The sequence below is a fragment of the Grammomys surdaster genome, unplaced genomic scaffold (genome assembly GCF_004785775.1).
Source record: "Grammomys surdaster isolate TR1022 unplaced genomic scaffold, NIH_TR_1.0 138, whole genome shotgun sequence".
NCBI classification, from domain to species: Eukaryota; Metazoa; Chordata; class Mammalia; order Rodentia; family Muridae; genus Grammomys; species Grammomys surdaster.
This window is the reverse complement of record NW_021604596.1, coordinates 7,273,724-7,299,649: the sequence shown is the minus strand read 5'-3', so window position 1 is coordinate 7,299,649 and position 25,926 is coordinate 7,273,724. Positions and strand designations below refer to the sequence as shown.

General features: G+C 37.9%; 1 protein-coding gene and 1 pseudogene across 2 annotated transcripts in view; one reads left to right on the top strand and one right to left on the bottom strand.

The window, feature by feature from the left end:
• Cntn5 (contactin 5) overlaps positions 1-25,926 on the bottom strand; it is a 1,025,091-nt gene that overhangs the window by 637,355 nt on the left and 361,810 nt on the right. The window lies entirely within an intron of this gene.
• LOC114617745 lies at positions 733-24,890 on the top strand (annotated as a pseudogene).

The following is a 25,926-nucleotide window of genomic DNA, read 5'->3' as shown; positions in this document are numbered from 1 at the left end:
TCTATCATTTGCTTTTTACTTGATTGTTGATTAATTTAAAATATTTATTTACTTATTTATGTGCACGTGCATGTGAAAGCATATCATGATGCATGGGTGGCAGTCGGAGACAGTTTGTGGGAGTTGGTTCATTTCACCATGTAGGTCCCAGCTATCACACTCAGGTCATCATGTTTGGTGACAAATACCTTAACCAAATGGCCTTCTCTCATGTTTTTGCTCTTTGGAAAATTCATATAGTCGGTATGTTGTCACACACGATCTTGGTCCTCTAATATTCCTGCCCCTTTCTCTCACAAGTGCTGTATTATAGATATGGGTCACTACAACCTGTTTATATGGTCCTGGGAATTGAACCTAGGGCTTTAAACATGCCAGCCAAGTACCCTGAGCTACAAGCACTACCCCGTTCCTTAGCTTTAAATATTTAAGCAAATGCTCAAAATTACCATTCTCCACTTATTTATCATATATATCGATCTTGTCTTTACATCTTCATGATGTTATGCAATGTGTTCAGAAAAGTTTTGGCCCAAAGCACTATTTCTGTTTGTTCCTTGGATTTTAAATTATTCAGCATGGATAAAGTAGGGAAGGGTATATATTTCCTTCACTACCCCACGACATTTCTTCTTGAATAAGTTCCCTCATATTCATCCTCCTCATCTTCCTGTATTAAGTAAATATTGCTCCCGAGACTGTGGCTGTTGATCCACAACTATTCAGACGGACATGGGTAGAGCTGACATTACTGAGATTTTGCTTCCCTGCTTCTTCCGAGGTTCAGGAAATATGAGAGGTAAATGCAGAGCAGTAACTTGCCTGTAATGAATTGTTCCAGCAACTTCCCCTTATATTCTCTCCTCAATAATTACAGTAAGAAGTTCTTTATCTCCTGTGCAAGTATTTTGATTGTGCATACAGCTGTCAGTGTAAGTATTTTGCCTGGGCATTCAGCTATCTATCTCTGTCTCAGCATTCTTGACAGTGGGTGGGTGATGTTAAGGAAATGGCATCAAGGAATCAGGTTAGACAAGCAGATACCATGAGACCCCAAATATACCCAGTGTTACTAAGCTAGAGAATCTGAGTTAATGTTGTTGACATGGGCATAAATGGCTTCAGCCCCCTAGGAAAATGGCAAAGCCTTCTCCTGGTACCTATGTATGTTGATGGTGTGTGCAAAAAATGATCACCATAGCTTTCTTCTCCCAGATGACTATAACCTGAAGAGTACACTCCTGGACAGACTATTCTTACCCTCAGTCAAGAAGTCTGCTTCTGTAATCCAACTATGTACCATAAGCCCTGCCTCTTTTTTATCTATACCTAATAACACTGCCTCCTTGTTCTGCTATATGCAGGACTGTTTCCATTTATCTATATGTGGTAAAGCATCCTGATCTTCCAGGGTACTGCAACATATTCATTTGAGAGCCCATTCTACCCAGTCCCAGCTTTTTTTGTGTCTGTGTCTCCTGTTCCCTTTCCATCTCCTCATTGCTCTCGTTAGGTCTATGCCTGGAGCTCTGCTGGACACAGTATATCTTCTGACATGTTTTCAAACTTTCTGCTTGAATGCTTTAAGAAATCAGAGTTTTGTGGGAGAGACTGGTTGGTGGAGAACATGCTTACAGACTTGAAGGACCTGAGTTTGTACTCCCAAAATGCACATAGAACCCAAGTGGGTGTGAAAATTTGGTTATAAATCTTGTATTTAGGTCCCAGAGACAGGTGATATTCCAGAACAACTTTGTTTACTAGTTAGCCTAGCCAGAATCAAGAAGCTCCAGTTTCAATGAGATAGCCTACCTCAGTATGTAGTGAGATCAAGGAAGAAGTTTGATGTTAATCTTGGGCCTCCATAAACATATGCACACTGTCCATACACAAGTGAACACACACATACATACATACAAACACATACATACATACATACACATATTATAGACATACATCACACACACACACACACACACACACACACACACACACACACTTATATACCAAAGAGAAAAAAGAAATCACTTTATATTTCTGACATGTTAATATAGATCCATACTGTAACTATTCTGTAAGAGAATCCAATAGAAGTGTTTTTTTTTTCATCCATCAAAAACTTTTCTGTTTGTACTGACTTGTCATGTGCTATAAAAGCCAGAGTGAGCATAAAGTAAATGCTATATAGAAACATTTAAATATTCTAGCTCAGTGAACTGGCACAGAAGGTGGCTGTACAAATGGCAGAGAAGCCATTGAAAGCAGCACAGGGGTGTGGATGTAGGAAGGGAAAGAGAGTAAATTATTTACTGATTACCCTTTTACAGTCTGGGATGCTGCAGGTTCTTTGGGGGAAAAGCATATTAAATGCATGGTCCCTAGCAGAGTCCATCCAGTTAGCACATGAATCAGGGCAACTTGACTCTATTGAGGGGACAAAATACTGCATTTTATCTATGTAAACTATAGGATTATGTTCCCAGATTCATCTGCATATCCATCCAGTGGTGAACCAATGTCTCCTCACTCCTGCCTGTGTCTCTGTGTCTTTGTCTTTCTGTTCTTTCTCTCTGTCTCTGTCTCTGTCTCTGTCTCTGTCTCTCTCTCTCTCTCTCTCTCTTTGTGTGTGTGTGTGTGTGTGTATGTCTACGTGTGTTTATTTCTTTCTTTAGGATTTAACTAAAAACTCAAACCTCTGGGTAAACCTATGTGAGATTTATTAAAGGTAATTATCTTCTAAATATCTGTTACTTGTCTGGCTCTACAGGTTCATTGAAGGTTTAAAACTATAACTGAGTTATCAGTGAAGATTTGTGTAAATAAGCCAAGATAATATTTTATTTTTCTATCCTAATACCTATGGTAAATTATTGGTTCCCTTTTAATGATCTTTTACAAATTGTTTTATAATCTCTTAGAATGTGCTCTGAGTGAAAAAAGTCTGGTTATTATCTAAGAATAATTAACTGATGATACTTGAGAGACTGACAGAATTCTTATTACAGTTTTGACTATCAGAAAAAGGCCTAGTAATAGTCTTGTTGTAAAAGAGCTTAATAATCATAGATATAATTTAAAAAAAAATTGTAAGATCATCATTAAGACTTAAAAGGTCATCTATTGTATAACATCACCACAAGACAGTACAACTTTGTGAATATGTGTTTAATAATAATAGCTTGAGACAACAATTTGATATTTTTAGACAGTGTATAAGTCAAATTATAAAAGTTTGTTTTTAGTGTCCTTAATTTTTTTCATTAATAGTTTTAATACTTGAGGACTTATATTTAATCAATTGTGGTAAGTAGATGTTACTTATTTTTTATTTTAAAAATTAAAATATGTATATGTGATTTAACACCTTTTAAAAATTTGGTTACAATTACTTTAACAGGAAAAACATTCAAAATTATAATTAGTTATTGCCTATATAATCTTTTTATGCTAGGTGTTCCATATCAGGTTAAGATAAACAAAACTGAATGTTACAGTCAGACATTTGAGATGTTTTGTTGACAATTTGGTATTATCCATGTTACTAAAATTCCTTGTAATCCTCAAGGACAAGGTATTGTAGAACAGATATTGTGGAACTTTAAAATAGTGTCTTCATGACTCTCTCTGAGTGTGGGAGAAGTGGCTGCTGGTGCTTCTGCCCTGGTTTTACAAGAGCTCTAAAAAATGGCTTTTAAAACAAAAGAGGGGGAGCTATAACCCCAGAAGGAGTCTCCCAGAAATACTCTTCATCATGCCTTGTTTGTTCTCAATTCTCTAAATATGAAAGCTCATGGCAAACCTGCTGATGACTGCCTTTGGCATGCTGAGACAAATAAAAACTATGCCACAGTTATGTAGAAGGACCCTCTTACCTTTAAATAGAATGGCCCAGACCCAGTTCTCATATAGGGCTGAGGATTGATATGCCTGTTTGATACCTAAGAAGGCACAGCTAAATGGCTGCCAAAAATTAATGAAATAAATAGATACCCCCACAAAATAAGGCCTAATTATAAATAAGATGAATAACAATTGACAACCAGGGAAGAGAAATCTCCCTGAGAATTCCCTTCCTTTTCCTTTCCAGATAAAAATGAATCACCCATGGTGTTTGCTGTTGGAAGTTCTAATCCTGATGCTGGCCTCCAGACTTATACTACTCAGAGCTTCTATGAACCTTTGACAAGGCCATCAAACAGCTAGAGATTGATATCACTAATCTGAAGAAATCCCTCGTTTTGCTGTCTGAAATGATCTCCAAAAATGCAAAGGACTTCATTGGACTTGATTTACTCTTTTACAATAGAAAAGACTGTGTATAGGTCTAGACTGTGTGCAACTCTTAAAGAAGAATGCTACTCTTACATAGACAAGAAAGGGATGGTTAAACTGAGCTTGAAAATGGTCAAAGAAGGCCTTGAGAAAAGACAGAGAGAGAGAAAGAAAGATGAAAGCTGGTACAAGAATTGGTTTTCAACCTCTCCATGGTTGTCAACCCTACTTTTTTCCATTTTGAGACCATTAATTGGGTTATTTTTGCTTATTTCTTTTAGTCCCTGGACCTTAAATAGGCTTACTAATTTTGTGAAACAACAGATAGATGATTTGATAGCAAAACCTATTCAGATACATTATCGTAAGTTAGTTATGGAGGACCACAAGACTCAAGACGAGATTGTTACTCTATCAATGGTGTTCCCAAAACCCATCTCCACTCAACATAAAGAGGGGACTCCCGCCCCTAGACCATGCAGAGAGGAGCCACCCAGAATCCCCTCTGACTGGTGATCTAAATTCTTGCTTAGGCTTCGAGGCTAAGCACTGCAAGGGAATATAAAATGAAAAATATCTTTCTGGGTTCCTTGACGGACAAGCCTGACTGCATAGGGGTCGATGTCAAAAAAGTATCCCATTTCAGGAAAAAGAAATTGGGATGGTTATGGCCCTCATGGCTCACTGAACAATGAAAGGAGGACCAGAGCCATTACAAGGAACCCTCTAATTACTGGAGGTCAGACCTCTATCCCTGCCTTTGGAAGATTAGAATCGCTATGGTCCTTCTATACTTGGAGAGAGGAAGAAATGTCAGGGACAGCCCTGCTTATACACTGAAGGCCGAAAAACAGGCATAGGCCTAAAAATCAGCAATAAGCCTGACATACATGCCTGCTAAACACAAAGTCTTGGGTCTTGGTGGAAAAACACTGAAACAGATAACTAGAAGCTATTGTAAACAAGCAGCTTTGGTGGAAAATTGCCATCAGACCTTGTAGATAGGTAGCCTTGGTGGATAGTACCAACCTAGATAAAGACAAGTGAATCATATGCAGAGTCATTGTGATCTGTTCCCTGAACCTTCACCCAGCTGACACTCTGTTCTGGAAGATATCTGAACTCCCCCTGAACACCTATGCTCCTTTGTCATCCCCTTCCCCACATTTTGCCTTTTTGTGTATATAACCCCTGTGTAAAAAAGTAAAAATTACAGTTTGATCAGCCTATAGACAACCCATGGTTCTTTGCATTCACCCGCTTTCCCCCATTCTCTCTTAGGTGATCTCCCCGGACCCTGTTTAATGCCCTACTGGACAGGACACTAAGGAAGAAAGAGAAAAGATTGTTGGGTCCTGCTGACTTCTATGCTGAGAAAATGTGAACCCTGGCTTCAGGAAGACCCTTGCTCAAAGGGATAGGCAAATCTCATGGGCACAAGTTGTAGGAATTGATTCAACTACACAAACCTGACTCACCTTTAGACATTTGAAGCTGTTGAAAGATGCACGTAAACTAGAACGGAAGCATTTTTGATGAACCATATATTATAAATGTCAAATTATAAAAGGTCCTTGGCTAAACTTCCTTGGAACACCCAGAATTTATTCTTAACTGTTTCTATCCAGGGTTACTAATGGAGCATATTGTCTAGCAGCATTCCTTTACTGGATATGCATATCAAACGACGTGTCTCTGGTCCTCAAAAAAAAAAGCACAGTTTAAAATAAAATAAAATAAAATAAAATAAAATAAAATAAAATAAAATAAAATAAAATAAAATAAAATAATGACCTTAAAACATGCACGCTAACCTGTATCCTAAACTAAGGTGGTCTGTGATGGATTGTGTAGATTAAACCCTTTCATTTCATGTATAGAAGTTGTCATATCCCAGGAAGAGCCTATTAGTAAGAGCTCCATAAACAGAGTAGCACATGCCCAGCTTACCTGACCATGAAGTCTAAGAGAAAGTGGCCATTAAAGGCAGTGAGAACTTGAGGCAGAGGAAGGCAGGTAAGGAAATACTTGGACAAAGAGGAGCAGAAAATAGATCCTGAGCTGTAATTATCCTGAAATGGATGAAAAGTCTGAGGAAAAAATAGAATGGGAGCATTTAAAAATAAGGCTCTCATGATGAATGGGGAGCAGACTGCACAGAGCCTGCCGGAGCCTGCCAAGATATGCAGACTAGGGAGATGGAGACACGGAGAGGGAAGCAGAGAGTCAAATCGTTCTTTGGATTCATAGGAATAGAAAGCCTGTGAAGGAGATCTGCCTTTTCGAGGGAAAACAATTTCCATGTCCAAGCCAAACACAAAAAGGTCAAAGGCAGCAAGAGAGACAAGCCAAAGGCAGGCTGACATTAAGATGTTCCCTGGGAAGCGTTGACAGAGATCAGTGGCTGATTCTATTTGTGTGTAGAGGAAGAGTGTGAGACACTTCTTATACTTGACACTGTGTTTAACCTCTCTGCATTTTGTTAATCTTTAAATGAAGATAAAACCTATGTGCAAACTGATGCAAGGAATAAGTTTTGATAATGTTTGTCTGGACACCAGAAACATGTGTCACATGCAAGAAGAATACAGAGAGACTTGCATATCCTTTCCCCTTTCTTTGCATGCCAGATAATTTAAAGTGAACAGATAAAGAATAGTAATGCCAATTACCATTAGCATCAACTCATTTCTCTTTGTATGAACTACTAATCATTTCACTTGGGACTAAAACAAATCCCTTACAAAATGCCATCCAACAAAATAGCTCAGGCTAATTTTTATGTGCACCCCAAATGACATGGAAAAAAAATCTAGTTCTTGTATGATTTCATTTCAAAAAATTTCCACTAAGGAGTTAAGTGATGTGAAAAAACCCAGAACAAAAGTAAAGATGAAATTGGAACATTGTTTTCTTAGAAGATATTTTTTTCTTTTGAAAATATTCTCTTTGCCTCTCTCTGTGTCTCTGTCTCTCTGTGTCTCTGTATGTAAGTCACTGTCTCTGTCTCTCTGTCTCTGTCTCTCTGTCTATCTGTTTCTGCCTCTCTGTCTCTGTCTGTCTACCTTTTTCTGTCTGTCTCTCTCTCTGGGTGTATGTGTGTGTGTGCATGTGTGATGCACAGGTGTGTGTATGATGCACAGGTGTATGTGTGTGTGTGTGTGTGTAAGTGTGTGTGTGTGTGCAATACACAGGTGTGAGTAGGTATGCAGGTAGTGTATGAGGTTCCTCCTATCTCACTCTCTACTATATTTCTTTGAGACATGACGTCTCATCAAACACAGAACTAAGTAATCCTCTTTCCTCAGGATCCCACAGTGCTGGCTGAGTATATGGCTATATTTATTTTTAACAGGAGTACTCAGGTCCCAGTGCTCAATTAGCAAATGTTCTTATCTACTGAGTCATCTCTCCTACTCCATGGGAACAAATGTCTGCTATTCATCAATGAGAAAAAAATCCACATGTATCTTGAATGTCTTTCTGTTACCCATTTGTCTAATTTGTATAACCTTGGTACGTGTGTGTGTGTGTGTGTGTGTGTGTGTGTGTGTGTGTGTGCAGTGTGGACTTCTACAGAAATTTTTGTATTGTAATGTGGTTGTTCAAATAGAAAGGCCACCATAGGTACATATATTTGAATGCTTCGGCATCAGGTACTACCTGAGAAGTATTAGAAGGCATGACCTTGTTGAAGGAAGTGTGTCACTGGGGGTCAGATTGGAGGTTTCACAAGTCCAAGGAAGCCCATTTTCTGTCTCTCTTTGCTACCTGAAGATTCAGATATGGAACCCTCAGCTGAGCACCATGTCTGACTGCCCCCATGCTTCCCACCATCATGGCAATAGACTAAATCTCTAGAAGTGTAAGAAAGCCCCAATTGAATGCTTTTCTCTTGTAAGAGTTACCTTGGTCGTAGTGTCTTTTCACAGAAATAGAACCCCAATGAAGACAGTTGGACTGATTAGTTCTCAAAAGAGAAACACAGAGACTAGTATTCTTTGACCTGACCTCCTCTACCCATGCAATTTGCATCTTATATTAAGGTTATTTGTAAAATGTTGTGAGTGTAAAATTGGCTCTGTCAGAGAAATTTGTGCAGCCTAGAACAGTGTTTGGTGATACATTACTAAGGTAGCCTTCTGGTACATACCAGCAATCCCTTTTTCAGAAGGCTGTCACAGGAGGATTGCCATAAGTTCATGGCCATTTTGTGCTACATAGTGACATCAGTGTCAGCCTCCATTTAAGTGATAGTTTATCTCAAAAAGAAAAATGACAACAACTAAAATATGGTAGCTCATTAAAATTATAAATATGATTTTTATTGGTAAATATCATTTAAAATTAGAAACTCAAGACCAGAAGAAAAGCTTGAGTCCTGTTGGTGCTTTCTGTGCCAGAGGCTGAGATGGGGCAATCACAGATCGAATGCCTACCTGGACAGCATGAAACCCTGTCTAAAAACAGAAAAGAAAAAGAAGCCTAAGGTCACAGCTTGGCAGGAAATGAGGTCACAGTGTGATATGTACTGAGGTCGCACTGTGACATGTACTGAGGTCGCACTGTGACATGTACTGAGGTTGCACTGTGACATGTACTGAGGTCGCACTGTGACATGTACTGAGGTCACACTGTGACATGTTCTGAGGTTATACTGTGACATGTACTGAGGTTGCACTGTGACATGTACTGAGGTTGCACTTTGATATGTACTGAGGTCACACTATGACATGTACTGAAGTCACACTGTGATATGTACTGAGGTCACACTGAAATGTACTGAGGTCGCACTGTGACATGTTCTGAGGTTATACTGTGACATGTACTGAGGTTATACTGTGACATGTGTTGAGGTTGCACTGTGACATGTACTGTGGTCGCACTGTGACGTGTACTGAGGTCACACAGTGGCAGACACTGGAGCAACAAATGGATGTGGTGTGGGAGATGAGCTCAATTTGAAAACAAGCATTTTTAAAACAATAATTCCGTTAATAAATATATTTCCTTTCTTTTTTATTAAGCATTCCATTCATTTACATCTAAAATCATATCCCACTTCCTGGTTAGCTTTCCTTTCTTTAAAGATGATTTGTTTTTCATCATGTGTATGAATGAATATCTGTGTATGTGAGTAAAAGTGTTTGGGGAGGCGGGAAGGGTACATCAGATGCCTTGGAGCTGGGATTTGAGTCAGTTGTGTGGTGACTCACTCAAGTTGTCTGAGAGCACTGTGGACTCTATGCTGTGGGTAGAGCATATCTCCATGCCAGCATCTGCTTTTCATTCAGTCAGCTGCAGTATTGCCTAAGCAATTAAATATAACCAAAGTTTCTATATAGAGAATATCTCTAGGGAGGACAACTTTCATAAACCTTTCAGGATAGCAAAGTCCACAGGAATGACTAGGTCTTTTTTGTTTTACATACATACTGTTTGGGCATATGAGTTATAAGTTTAAGTCTTTCTACAATATCGTTTTAAAATATCCATTCCCCAGAGCACAGATAGCAGTTATGTAATAAGTGATAACATTCACTTAGATAAGGAATGTTTACTCTATACAAGCTATTTTTAACATTTTATATTTTGCATACATGGCTTACAGGCGTTTTACTAAAACAACATATAAAACTAAAGAAGCACAGCCCATCTAGTAATTCAGCGTCAGAGGATTAATAATGGCTTCCTGCCAGCAAAATCCAGTTCTAATGGGCTGCTTACTGAAGCGGACAACCAAAGTTAGTATTTCACAGTTTCAGACACCTGTCCCTTAGAACTTTATGAATCTACTGGATCCCTCAATTGTATAGTATTTCCTATTAATTACTTCCAGTTATAAATAAAGTATGGATGTCAACAAGGCCAGAACTCTGGTGACAATGATAATCACTGTCTGCTCACTGTACTAGCAGAATGCTTTTCTAACAATAACACACACACACACAAATTTTTTTTCTCTAAGTTAAATAGACCTTTAGGAAATCAACATTTTTCTTTATGAAGATTTTTGCTAGATCCATTCAGATTATAGGTACGTGTTTTAGTTTTATTTCATAAGTTATCTAAACTGTAAGAATTCTGGTGTCTGTTCAGATATTTGCTTTTTCCTAGACCAGATTTAGTTATTTAGTTATTTTAACTTTTCTTCACTGCTCTTTTTATGAAAAATAAAAGTAATAAAATTTGCCCTACAATTGTGTGCAAGAACAAGCATTGAATCTGAGTTCTTTCAGGACCAGCGAAGCTTTCGTACCTCCTCCAGCTCAGTCACTTGCTGTCTCTTCTCTTGTCCTCCTGTTGAAATGCTTGCATGACTGACACATTGTGTGCATTCAGTAATACAGTGTATGACTCAAAGATGTCTGTTATAAAGCTGTTTATGTTTACACTTTGAGAAGGCATGAAGTTCCAGCTGGCACCAGCATCAGCAGCCTTGAGGACTCTCAGGAGCCATCACCAAGTGTTTCCTGTTTATATCTGCAATCATTTTCATTTCATGGGTAAACGTGGGTAAACACATATTTTGCACAAATAAATAGTGGACCCTCTGTGATGCAAGTGTAATTCACAGAGACCTAACCTGCTCTCTCTGCAAGATTTTCACTAACAATATTGTCCACAGGTTTACATACCAATGGTTTACCAGAAGTGGATTTTAGGTCAAATAACTGGGGACGGGGGGATATAATTTTAACTGCTGTTTCCTAATTGACCTAAAAAAAAGCTATAACAGTTTATACTCTCACCAACAATTATACTGTCACTGTGTATGACAGTGTCTCCTTCTCCACACCTCACTCACAGAAAGCTATAACCAAAACTTCCAAACACGTGAGTCAGAGTGCTCATACAGTTATAGGCAAGGTAGTTTTTAATTTATATACTTGGTGTACACACATTTTTCTTTCCTTTCTTCAAATTATCTTCTGTTCGATTTCTTAAATTATTTTATTCTAAAATAATTCTGGAAGCTAAAATGTATTCCCTGTTTATTTTATGACAGGGACTATGATAAGTGATATGGCAATCTGAGTGAACTTAGCCTGCAATACAGATATAGGTACTGTTTCTTGTATCCTTTGGAAGGGAGGAAAGCAGCACTGAGGTGAGTAGTGTTAAGCAGAATTGCCTGAGGGTAGTTGCATAACTGACAGCTAAGCCTTTACATTTTCCTGTGGACAGTAGTGCTTCATATTATGAAATGTTGGGAAGTGTCCATACATTCCAAGGTATATTTTTCTCTCAATAAGGAAATAAACTCATTCAATTAACATATAAGGCTGATTATACTTTACATTTAAATAATCAATAATTTAGGAGTATGACTGACTGCCTTCTTGTTTCATTTATACCCCCTGAGTCATTTATGTGTTTATTTGTATGATTTAATAAAGAGATCCATTTACAACTTCTGGAATACTATAGTATGGTATTAATTTGTCATATAAATATTTTACTCAATATTTATCTAAAGCTTGCTTTGATCAGTACTACTTCAAAATGATTTCAACATCACATTTTTTCTGTTTCTTTCCAGTTCTTTAACCAATGTCCTTACTCATTTGCCATAAGAGTAAAAAGCACCTAACTTCCTCTTTGGCTGTGGACAGAGATATATGGACAATTAATCTCTATCTCTTCTTTAGTATGTTATCCATCTTCTGTGTTTGAGCACACATTTTATTTTATTTTTTTTCACACATTTTATTTTGACATTGTTCTTGTGCTATGGTGACCTAGCCTTAGTTCCGAGTATACTGTGCTACAAATAAGCAGAAACAGTCACCATCCTGCCTCACAGATGCAGGTCAGAGGGGATGTGGGGCTGAAATAACACTTCCTACTGCTGCTGGCCAAGCTTCTGAAATATACATGAGCATCTGGGTCTTGGAAGTGCAGTCTACAGGCAGATTTACATCGGACTCACGTCTGGCTCCCACTTTTACCCTGTTATAGTTGCTTTGCACATCAATCCAACATCTTAAAGTGTTTTCTTTTTGAACACTTTTTTTATACTTAACATATTTATCTTAAAAGCTTTGTTTGATATAAAAATGTGCAATTTTTAAACCTTCAAGCAGGGTTTTATATACCCTTGGGCTGGCCTTATACTCACTGTGCAGCTGTGGGTAGCATCCAGCATCTACTTCCCGAGTGCTGAGGGAGCAAGTGTGAACCACCATGCCCGGCTTTCTCACTTGCAAGGCAGCCTTGTTATGTAGCCCAGTGTAACTTCCAACCAAGAGCACCAGAAAGTTGAGTTTCCTAGAGTATGCATACCTGGTAAACATTATATTCTTTTTAAGGAGTTCAAATTTATATTTCTAAATTAAATCTCATTATATTGTTCAAAATCATAAGATACTTAAAAATAGCATCCAGTATAATACGAAAGAGACTAAAATGTACTTAACACACATGGTAAGAAGAACTGAATATTTCGTAAACTCTAGTTTTATTCTCTATTTATACTGTAAGCCAGCTTCTAAGTGGATAAGTGGGATAAGTGGAAGCTGGGGGAGATGATGGAAGTCCCCAGGGATTTGAGCAGAAACGTGTTTAGGATTCACAGCACAGACTGTTTTGATTCCTACGCCTGTACTCTATATGCAACAGTGTGACATTTCATGTAACACTAACTCTAAAGCATGGCTGTGTCCTACCACAGCACATCTCTTGGATGGAAATTTGTTTTGAATATGAAAATGTCATCTATTTGACTATATTAACTCTCATTTTACTAGAACTTCTGCTGTTCCGTAATATAGTGAATAAATGCAGAAATACTAAGATATAATTCATAAAAATGTTTGGCTAGATCCCATGGAACTATATCATTGTGACATATGTGTGCATGTTTGTGTATCTAGGTGCATATGCAAGTGAGGGAGGTTTGTGTGAAGGTCAGGTTGCAACCTCTGATGTGGTTCCTTGTTTGTTTCAGTTTCATCAGAACTGACAGGTATCAAACAAGTAGGCCAAGCTGTTCTGGCCAGCAAGCTCCAGGGTTCCGTCTGCCTCTGCAACTCCAGAGCTGACATTTCAAATGCACCAGGAACCCAGGTCTTCTTTATGATATTTCTCAGAGTGAAACTAAGATCCTCATGTTTGTAAGGCAGACATTTCACTGACTGAGCTATTTCCTGGCTTTGAGTTGCTATGCAAAATGATTCAAGCAGATTATCTCATTTGGTCATGACTTTGAAGTCTAACATATAAAACATATTTATATTTAGTGGAAAAAATGACAAAAGAAAAATAAATCATGATTGGAATATTTAAATAATTTTGCTGTTAATGTTTTTAAACATCTAGAACAGGAATGAGGGAAAGTATTACAACAAAGCTAAGTGTTCAGATATAAAAATATTGCTCTGAGTTTCCTATAGTCATAGTCTCAAAATGCATTATTCACTTTAGATGAACATAAGCTGCATGTCATAATCCATTTACTGGTCAAGAAATCATTATACTGTTGGCTGGAGAGAAGGCTCAGCATTTAAGAGCACTGGCTGCTTTTTCAGAGGTAACAGGTTTGATTTCCAGCTCACAATCTGTAACTCCAGTTCCAAAGGATCTGCTGCCCTCTTCTGGATTTTGTAGACACTGTATACACATGGTGCACATATGTGCATGCAGGCGAAACACTTTTAATAAATAAGTCTTAAAAATGAAATTACTGTAATGTGTCATGATCCAAATTACCTTATTTTAAAGATTAATTTCAAACAATGAGGAAAGAAAATGTTAGGATTTATTGTATTTGGTAAAATAATTATTAGTTTGCATTATGTTTTTCATTTGGAGACGTATATCTCAGATCATGTATGTAAAATATTTCTTATTGATAAAAGGGGAGAGAACAGTAATGTGACCCTGACTGAGATAATTTCAAGCTCTGGTACCATATTTTAGTTTGACATATACATGATACTTTGTGATTGTGTGTGTGTGTGTGTGTGTGTGTGTATGTGTGACAATATGTGTGTTAATGTGGGCTTTCATTTGTGTATATCCATGATTAGCCTCAAATATCTTCCTCTGTAGCTCTCTCCTGTTCTGTACTGTGGTGCATTATGTGTGAGTAAAGGGTGCATACAAACAAGAGCACTCATGCAGTGGACGGAGCATGATGTCAGCTGACATCCTCTACCGATCAGCACTTACTATTTTGCAGTAGATCTTTCACTGAATTAGAAGCTCTCAGTGCTGTCTAGAGTGCTGGCCAGTGGGCTATTAGGTGACTTTCTCTATACTCTACAATGGTGCAGTCCCAAGTACATCCATCCATCCATGACTTATCTTGTGGGTATGGGGGATTTCAATTCAGGCCCTTATACTTTAGAATGAGTGTTTTAACCATTGAACTGCCTTACTAAACCCTGAAGTCTATTTTTTGAGCCTGAGTCTTTAACTGAACCCAGACCTCATTATTTGGGTAGACTGACTCTTTAACAAACTCCCAATGTGCCTGCCTTTACCAACCAACCATGTGTGTTACAAACGTGCACTGCCATGTGTAGCTTCTACAAGGACTTTAGAGATCTGATCTCAGGCCCTCATGTAGGGGTAGCAAGCGGTTTTGTCTATTGAACAGTCTCCTCAGACCTACCCTGGGCATTCTTAATAACATATTGTGATCAGTTCTCCCACTGCCGTTTTGCTTCTGCACATTTCTAAAGAGTAATGACTAACCCAAAGTTCTACTGGGGCCACATTTATTGTGTTGAAGTAGATCCCTAGTCTTATCATTATGTAGCAAACACACAGCAATTTGAAAATCATATTAATGATGATTACTTATTGGTCTATGTTTATTTACTTAACTAGATTCACACACTGACTTTTGTGGATATATATATATATATATATATATATATATATATATATATATATTCAGAAACCTGAAATAAGAAAGCTGATCACTTTTACTATTTGCTTATAAAATTCAACAGAAATCTTTTGATCAATTTACTTATACTTTCCAGTATTATTAAAGAACAAAATTTTGTACTTAAATAGCAACCCTGGGAGCTCAGAGTACGTAGGAAGCAATGCTACCTGCAATGGTGAGTACAAGGAACACAAACCAGCCTCCTTTGAGCAGAGACAAAATGCTGCCTCTACACATATTATACAGGGGAAGAAATGCATCCTTTATTCATGCATGCAGAGCTGTTTTTCCCTTCTTCAATTGTTGAAATACTTATTTGAGGAATACTTTCCTTTGGTTCTGTCCTGAACAAGGTCCCCAGAGCACCTTACTGAACATGGAATAATTAAAGTAGGGATAGGCCATCCCTGTCAGATTCAAGGATCAGAAAGTTCAAGTTCAACCACCAATAACAAATGCTGAACCTGTCAGCAGTATTTGGAGTGATGGCCAGAATGCATTATGCAGTGGCCTGAGGTGAGGGCTTACCTCCTGCTGCTCAGCGGAACATGAACAGAAGCCACTCTTCCTGATCTGACAGGACATTGAAAAGTGAAAAAGAGCACAGTCGGAAAGAACACAGAATCTGGACTCTGCAATTGCTAGCGCTGTGCCTGGAGAGTGCCATCCATTTATGGACCAATAACAGTGTGTCTGGCAGAATGTTCCTGTTGAGGATGCTCACCAAATTATACCTGGGCAGGAGAAAAAGATCTTTTCACTGAGACCTGCATTCTCAGACACCTGAACATGCAGCAAGTTTTACATCATTGTAAAAACTCAAAGAAACGCCATTTGAAAAGCCCTGTGTTATTTAGGGACTAGAGAAAGAATGTAAGTTCATCACCTCCCAGCCTTCAGCTGACAGTATTTAAAGAAACAGAAAAGTGTATTTAAGAATATCAAAAAAAAATCTCCCCAAGGCTGTTAGAATCATCTTCACTTGGGAAATCCTGCCAGTCCTCCAATATTGATACTTGGTCCTACTCTCAAAAAGACAAGAGGTTGATTAATCAGAAGATACGTTAGCGAAAGTTCCTTAAGATGTCAAGAAGATCTATTCTCTGCATATCATACTCTTTTCAAAATCATGCAAGTGTGACAGCCCTTGCTCTCCTGTGTAACTGATACACAAGCAGCAGCATGTCAGCAGGGCCACGAAGGATCAACCGTCTGATCTCCCAAGGCTACAGGGTCCTTTGATGCCCTGTTTGAGTCACTGTTGTGTGACATGTGTCTTTCTTTTAAGGGGAATCTTGAGCAGGACACCATGTAAGATCAGGGACTAGGCTGGTGGTATCAGGTGCTGGGATTTAAGAGCACTTGCTGCTGTACTAGAGGGCTGGAGTTCAGATCCCAGTCCCCACATCAGGTGGCGCACAGTAACATGGAACCTAGCAAAAAGGGATCCAGTGATCAGTTCTGGAATATAAACAATCTCTCCCAACTGACACCTGTCAAATAAATAAAAAAAACATGTCTCTTGAAAAGCAGTAAGGCTTACTGGATATAATGTGAAATAATATTCTTTTCCCAGCAACGTACTGCAACAGCACTGCTGGGGGTGTGATAATGAGAGTGGGAAGCAAACTCTGTTGGAAGGCAGAAAAGTGTGAATGAGAATCAGAGGTAAGGCTTCAGGGGGCAGGATGCCCTTTGCTTTCTACACACTTTCTGCATACTTTCCTCATACATTACTCACATGTTCCCTGTAAGTTCCTCATACTTTCTACATGCTTTCTACATACTTTCTTTATATTTTCTACATACCTTCCGCATACTTTCTAAATACTTTCCTCATATTTTCCACATACCTTCCTCATACATTCTACATTCTTTATTCTTCCACATAAAACTGCGAGGACAGTCGACTACACTCCCTGTACCAAAGGGGTCTCTGGTTTACATAAAGCAGCATCACATACCTGTATGTCCAATCTCTGTGTCAAGCATACATGTGGAATAAGGGAAGTAATCTACAAAATCACCAAGACCAGGTGCTACAAAATGACTGTGCATCAATACTTAGATTTTTTCATATATAATTCTTAAAATACTCTGAATAAAAACTTTTTTAATATCCATTTTATATATGAGAGTATTATTTGGAGATTTTTTTGAGTGTACACTCCAAATAAAATTTTAATATAGTTTCCAAACCAAGTGTGCCTAATTTCATGCAAGAAATGAAAACATTCTTTTAAAAATATAAAACACTACATTTATTTACTGAGTGAAAAATTGAATGATTGAATTAATGATTTTTAGACAATCAGACTAAATATAGATTTGTTTATTTTCATCTTATGTGTATGAGTGTTCTACCTGTATGCATGTATGTACACTTCACACACTCCTGGTCCCCATGGAGTTTAGAAGAAGCCACATCTTCTGAAATTGGAGTTTGGAATGGTTGTGAGCCACCATATGATTGCTGAGAACCAAATCCAGGTCACTGGCAACAACAATAAGTGTTCAGAGTAGTGGTCACCACTCCAATACCCCCAATCTGAATATATTTACTGTGTTCTATTATTCGGTGGGTTCCCCCTTGCTGCTGAAGACAGTGTAAGTTATACTGTGGCCATAGTATCCCAGTGCCAGAAAAAGAGTCCTTCAGGATCAGTAAACATGGAGGCTTCATCTATGGTTCAGTTTATGCATCAGGGAAAGAGAGCACTGAAGACAGAATTCAAGTGTCCACTACACTAAATGTTAAACAAATATAGGGTTATTTAAGATCATTCTGAATCATTTGCATCAAATTAATGCTTTCTTTCTTCAAAATTGACTTAACCTGAACCTCATTCATGCTCATGAGGGGAACTAAAAACAGACACTACGCTAGAATCAATGTCTCAGCCAAATTTCACTTATGAACACCCAAAATTAACCATAATAACAACAGTAATAATAATAATAATAATAATACCAGAACTCTATGGTCAGAATGAGAAGAATATAACATGAGTTTACGTGTACTGCTGAGTGCATGTAAGGGTGTGTGTATGTGTGAGTACATGTAAGGGTCTTGTGTATATGTCTATAAGCATTTGTGTGTTTGTACATGGGCATGTGTTTGTGTGCATGCTTACGTGCAAAGCATGTTAATTACACACACAAATCTCTGAGTGATTTTTCTTTCAAATATCTCATAGTTAAGCAACGATAGAAAATGAGATTTCCAGGGGTATAAATTTATGCTTAGTTTTCAAAGGAACTTTTAATTTCTAAAATATTTAAACAAAAGACTTTGCTAATCCATTTTCATGTAATTTTTTTAGAAGTCATTTTTTTTGTGGGAGTTTCATCTTTCATTTGTCTCCCAATTGTTTATCCTTGTCCTGATTGCTTGCCACTCAATAATAGCTTGATAGATAATTCTACTGTTGTCATTTCATAGACACCTGTGACTCTCCACTGACTTTAATGGCTGTCAGTAGAGTTTGTTGACAGTCCAGCACATTAAACTATTTCCAGATCCTTTACAATTGGGCATGCTATGCACTACAGACTCAAGACACTGGTTCTTTCTTGGGATTCTTCTTTCCCCTCTGATCCAGTGTGTGAGTCCACAAATCAGTTTTTTTAGCTCAGGAACCTCTCCTTTCCCCTGCCCAATGTCCCCTAATTCTTCCTCAATTGCTCTCTTCTCCTAAAGTTTCACAGTGCCATTACTACCTTAGATCAAGCTTTATCAATGATTTCTTAGATTTGGGAATTATCTTATCAATTGTTTAACTTGAATTAAAATATTATACCTTCCAGTTCCTTCTATAGCCTTGATATCAAACTGGTCTTGAGACTTGAGCTTTCTATGACAAGCAATCCTTCATTGCCATTGGGACAAAACCCAAGTTTTATGTTGTGTAATACCATGGCCTTTGTGTGAAAACTGCTGTCTCTTATTCTGATTCCAAATCAGTCTTAGGAAACACTTGCTAACTCCAGAAAGCATCCTATCTCATGATATAGTTCCTGGCAAAAGGCTTGTTCATAGCACAGATGAAGTCACTATTTAATATTAGATACTAGTATCTAGTATTAGTTCAAGGATACTAGAGGAACATATGTGTGAAAATTTTAATAACAATAACAGAGAAACTTGAATTAATAGTTTAATTTTAATATATATCTGGCTTTCGATTGAAAAAGTCACCATCTCATCTACAAACAATACTGTCCAGAGAAGGACACACTTTGCAGAATAGTTGATTACTGGCTTTGCCAAGGCAGAGTCAGCAGCCCTTCAAATAATTCTACATTACAAGTCTGTTAAACAGATTCTCCTGGGTTCTGAATGTGGGAGACTGTCCAGGTAGTCAACTGTCTCTAAAAATTTGTTAAGTTTTGGAAGCTATGCTTTGTACTTTTTATATTTTCAGGTAATATTTATTCATTCTCTGATTTCTGATGGGGGTTGAAGACTAGTTTTAGTCTCATGATCAAACTTAAGTTGTTTAACATAGAGAGTTTATACAGTAGATGAAATGGTTTTCGAGTGATGTTACAGGCTAAAATCTAAACATAACCCAGGGATAGGTTCATAATTATTTCAGTTAGGAAATATGGTAGAGTACTTTGTCTAATTGACAGATTGATGGACTGGATCTTGTTCATACCTCATACTGTGTGATTTATTTGTTATGGTTTTATTCAACTTACATCTGAAAGAAGAGGGTTTTGTTTTTTGTTTGTTTTGTTTATTTTTGTTGGACAGAAAAGATGAGATATAGGGAGAGGTGTTGTTTCCCTAATTGTTTCTTGATTTGGTCAATAAAGAAGACGGAAGCTAATTGATGGGCCAAAGAAAAAAGGTGGGACTTCTGGGTCCTAGAAGGAGGAAGAACAGACATCAAAAGAGAAGAGGGAGCTCTTCAGACCAGGCTTTGGAACGAGAAGAATTCAACAACCATGTAAGATCTTAGGGCAAACAGGATGGGTGGCCTCTGCCACCAGTGGGTGGTAAGCTGATAAGTTTAGGACTGGAGGTTTCTGTGCCCAGCAGTTGTATTATCTGGTAAGTTTTAAAATCATAAAGCTGTCTAGTGTTTGTCTTCCATGGAGCACAAAGGGCAAGAAAAAGAAAAAAGACGAGTGGTTGATGATGGTTTGACAAAGCTAGCCAAGAGGAAGAGATAGCTGGTGGAGCACAGGCTGGCAGGAGCATGTTCTCAGAGCTAAGTCTGGAGCATGGCCTGGACAAAGGAGGAAGCGTGTTTTTAAAATTTAATGCAACAGTATTTTACAATGCCTTTCTTCTCCTCCTCCTCCTCCCTCTTCCTCCTCCTCCTCCTCTTCCTCCTCCTCCTCCTCCTTCTTCTTCTTCTTCTTCTTCCTCCTCTTCTCCTCCTCCTCCTCCTCTTCCTCCTCCTCTTCCTCTTCCTCTTCCTCCTCCTTCTCCTCCTTCTCTTTCCTTCTCCTTCTTCTTCTTCTTTTCCTTCTCCTCCTCCCCCTTTTCTTCTTTTTCTTTTCCTCCTGTTCTACCTCCTCGTCTTCCCTTTACTTGTCTAAAGACCTTGAACTGTTTTACTTTACATACTAAAGTTACACCAGCTTCTTGTACACCATTACCACAAAGTAACATAATTTGTTTCACCTTTTAAAGTCAATATTTTAAGTGTATTGGGCATCTTGAAATACTTAGTTATTCCAATTAATATAAAAGGCAAACAGTTCAAAGGATGTACCTGTGCCATTAAACATGTTAGACAAACGAATGCAGTTGTATTTTCCTGACTTAACATACCATAGTGGAGCTATAGCTGATGAAGCTAAGGGCTCCTCCACAAGACTAATGCCAGGGAATAAACCTCCTGACCTAGCTCTCTTTTCTATATAAAATGGTCTTTAATTATTAATAAAACACAGTATAAGAATGGGCACAAAACAATGGAATTTAGCAGTTTTAGTAAATCTTACTCAAGTTTTATAAATACGTAAATATCACAGTATTTTTGTTTTAATAATGAATTATATAGATAATATGCAAGAAAGGTGAATTTTAAGAACTCTCTGTAGAAACTTCAGAACCCAAGCACCTTCCAGTTTCATGTCATTATGAAGGAGACCTCACTGGACACCCCACTACTGCTCCTGCATCATTCTCCATTCAGCTCCTTCCCTCCCCATGTGTATACACACTCATTTTTAACTGATGATGTGCTAACGTTTGTTCCTGTTATTCTAACTCTCCTCTAGAATAGGGCTTCTCTCCATTAAAGTTGTTAACTGAATTCATATGCTGTAACGAGTGTGTAATGCTAGTATGAAATTCTAGTAAGTAATGGCACTTCTGGTGGTTGTTGGTGAAGCTTACCAAGTGAAGCGTAAATGGATTCGCTACACAGTGCATCAGAGGTTAATTCTTATTATCCTTGCTCTGGTTTTATGTTTTGAGCTAATAACTCAAACCAACTTTGAACTCCTGTATATCCTGGAAGCTATCTACCCAATCAGAAGGAAGAGCCAACCTTAGTCTACATAACCATGTAGCCTGGTGAATGTCAACCAAAGGTATTTATCAAGTTCTGTTTGTTCTTACTTCTTCCTCTGAGTCTTTGTTGTTGTTGTTTTGAGATAAAAATGTTTGTTTCCTCTGGATATAGGATTCTCCTTTCTGAAATGAGGATCATGTGACCTGCTTCAGAGGCTAGTCTTTTCTCATGAGATTTTACATCTAGCCATGAATATTTATTACCAAATGAAGCTTCTTGCTGGAAATCTGAGTGCTGAGGTAGACATTCACATGGGTTTCTGGGAAATATATCTCCAGTTTGAAAACTTAACAGGAACAAGAAGAAAAGAACAAGGAGAAGGAGGTCTATACAGTGAGAGCTAACTGATGTGCTATGAACACATGTAATATTTTATTTTTTATGGAAATGATCACTAAGAGTCACCAGTGACTTCACTAATTGGCAGGCTCCATCTCAAAGAAATCAGAGTTCTCAGCCAGCCTTAGTCATAGCGTCTCTCAAAAACAGTATTATTTTCTTTAAGACATAAACTTAGTTTTCTTTTTATTTGTGGTTTTGAATTCATTTTAGTCACTGTGATCAATCCAGGAGCTTTTGTGTATTTTTAAAAGTTGTGGTATTAAAATCACTGTGTGTGTGTGTGTGTGTGTGTGTGTGCATAAGTCAGAGAGGAACAGGAATCAATTCTCTCCTTCCATTATGTTGGTTCTAGGTATTAAATTTGGGTTACTGGCATAGTGGTTATTGGCTTCATTCATGACAAAATTTTACCAATCCTTTAGTCCAATTTTTTAATATTTTTATTGGGGGTGGGGGTAGAAAACTTGGCCCACAGATAAATTAAACAAAAGTTTGAGTTTCTGTGTGTTCTTTTCCCCATTCAGGCAGTATTCCAATTGTCAGTGACCACTACAAAGTATTGTTACACCCTCATTACAAATGATGAACCTACATTTACACTCATTGTCTCCCAAGCCCCACATTTTACAATGGAGCACATTATTGTTATTGTATATGTGTGGGTTCTGAAAAGGATGCCACACAGAATAGTTACTCTGCCTTAATAACTTTATTTTCCACCTATTTATTTATCTCCCCTGGGGTTCCAGGAAGCACTAATCTATTTACTATTGATAAGCTATGGCTTTTCAGAAATGTTGTTGGAAACAGACAGCATGTAGCCTTTCAGACTGGTCTCATTCATATAGTCTCCTGTGTTGCGATTTCATCAATGTTTTCTGTTTTCTCAGCATCCTGCAGTCCTGATGAACTAGCTCATCTTCACACACTCTGCTACTGAAGACACTTTGTTTCCAAGTTTCAGCAAGAACTGATAAAACACCTACAAATGCCCTGACACAGGGTTCTGTGTAAAATTTTGCAGTTTTCCTGGGTTACTGGCAGCAAGCAGGAGTGCTGGAAGTCAGAAGAATATGAGGGGCTTTGTTAGACAAAAGCACACGAATTTTCCTCTAACTTCCATTGCATTGATAGACCCCTGTACACACACACACACACACCACACATACACACACACACCATACACGCCTGCACACACACACATGTATATTACACATGCATGCACACACAAACACACAGACCCCTACTTTGTTGAATAGTCCACAAGGCTGATTGATACAAACTGTAATTGTGGGGAGTGGGAATGATGAAGACCCAGCATCAAGTTATCCTGAACCCTCTTTATTTCACTTAGAATCTTTTCTTTGACCACATTTATTTGACCTGACCTCCTCTGACCTTTGTCTGATCTGACCTCCTCTGACCTTTGTCTGATCTGACCTCCTCTGACCTTTGTCTGACCTGACCTCCTCTGACCTTTGTCTGACCTAACCATCTCTGACCTTTGTATAACATTACATCCTCTGACCTTTGTCTGACTTCACATCCTCTGACCTTTGTCTGACTTTACATCGTCTGACCTTTGACCTCACATCCTCTGACGCTCATGTTTAGATTTTAGAGTGTCTTCTTAGCAGATCACTGGCGATTCCCAGCTCCTCTGAAGCTAAGAACATCCTCTGAGAGCATCTGGCACCAGTCATCAGGGCCCTTTCCTCTTCTGAAACCTGCCTATCTGATGTTCTCCTGATGATTTTGTTCTGTGACTGACACTTTCATGCTCCTTGGGTGTAACATATTATTTCAAGGCAAATTGATTTCATGTTCTTAAGCCAGGGTCACTAATATATGGCTTGCAATATGATAAGTTTGTTTTACACTAAGGAGTGTGTTTTGCTGTGGTTAGCTTATTACGATACCTATTCATAGCCAAGGGAAGATTATGATCAACTTCTAGAACAGTTAAGAAAAAAAAGTATCAGAAATGAGTTTTGGAAACCTAAAGTAAAATTCAGTTGGAGAACAGGTGGGCTGCCAGCACTTAAAGCCAGAAATCATGCCTAGCCAACAGCACTCACAGGATCCTGCCCAGGAATGGTCTTTATTTAGGGAGAGTGAATTTGTAAGTGGTACCGACTAATTAAATATTTTTCATATTTACTCTTTGGAACTGTATTTAAAGAAATGATCATATAGCACAAACATATTCATTTAAATTTATTTAATTTATCAATAGCCCTGAGTCTTAGGGCTAGAAATGTTTAAAAAGACAAGATCTGACATCATTTATTTTTAATGCATATACTAGAAATGTTTCAGGTCCTGGGCACTGAGATCCCACTGAGTAGGACTCAGTTGCCTCTCCCTCGAGCCCCCTCACTTCCTCTACTCAACCTCTAACCTCCCCACACCCCATACACTGCCTGCCTTCTTCTGCAGCTGCATTTAGGAAGCTGTATTCACTAAGGAGAAGGAATTACATCTGTCCATTATCCAGAGCCTCCAAATGTTTGACTCCTTCCTTTACTGATGCAAATGAGGGTGATAACCTACTTCCTGTTGGCACAGACGATTATATCCATATAAGAATTCAACAAAGAAATGGCAGGAAGACACTTACTACTGTCTAGTTTTTGATGATTATGATTAAAAGAAACTAGTGAAGGAGTTTAAGACAACTTGCCTGCAGTGTTACTGTAACTGAGTATACAAAATATGGAGAAGTAATTCATCTACAAGATGACCAGTGCAAGAACACATACCAGCTCCCGACAGAGACTCCATTGCCTGAGGACGATCAGCTGAAGGTTCATGGGTTTTATGTGCTTGTGGCTCTCTGAAGCTTAAGTGAGGATTTCCATGAAATGAGTAGATTTTCCCTTCTGTCCATTGTCACAAATTTAAAAACCTCACAGTTTGTATAAGGCAAATATTTGGGAGTCTTTCCTCCTTTCCTCCCTTCTTCCTTCCTCTCTTCCTCCTTCCTTCCTTTCCTCTTCTTCTTTCCTTCCCTGTCCATCTCCTTATTTCCTTTTCTTCCTCTCACCCTTTCTATCTTTCACTTTTGCCAAATTTAGCTTCTGCCTCACAAACTTATGAGGCATATTATTCCAGGAGAAACACAAACAACTAATATTTCAAGAGGTAGTTAGTACATCCTAAAAAAACTCAACTCAAATATTACAGCTGAGGTAGAAAATGCCACAAATCTGATTAAAACTGGAACGGCGATAGCTTAAATGTCACTCTTACTGGCAATCTGTACTACAGGTTAAAACATCCTTTCAGCTAGAGGCAAGCTTTGTATTCTATAATAAAGTAGTCAGCCTTTTGTTATTTTGTTTTTGCCTTTCAGAATGAATTTAGTTGAATATTTGAATAGCCATTATCTAATTTGATAAGATGTGAAAAGCTAAATACTGTCCAGGTTATTTATGAATTTCTTCTCAAAACATGTATTCCTGTTTCTGGAAATCAAAATTAATATAGTTTTAGTAAATTAATTACAATATTATTGAATTCATCTAGACAAACATATTTGGTTTAATCACTTGGAACTTTTAATAGAAGTCTTTTAAACAGAACTGTTAAATAGATTACAGGTTCACTCTTGTAATCCCAGATACTCAAGAAAGAGAGTTAGAAGGATTCCCATGTTCAAGATTTGCCCAGATAATTTATTTAAAATTTAAAAAGTAATAATTAAATAGACTGCTTAGAAGTAGTTGGCACATTAAAAGTGGCACTAAAACATTATTTTATGGACTCAAAGCAATACATATTTTTAAGATTAGAAAGTTTCTGGTATAATTATACAATGACTAATTATATGTTATTTAGATTATTTAGGTTTAATTACCTTCAAATATGGACTAC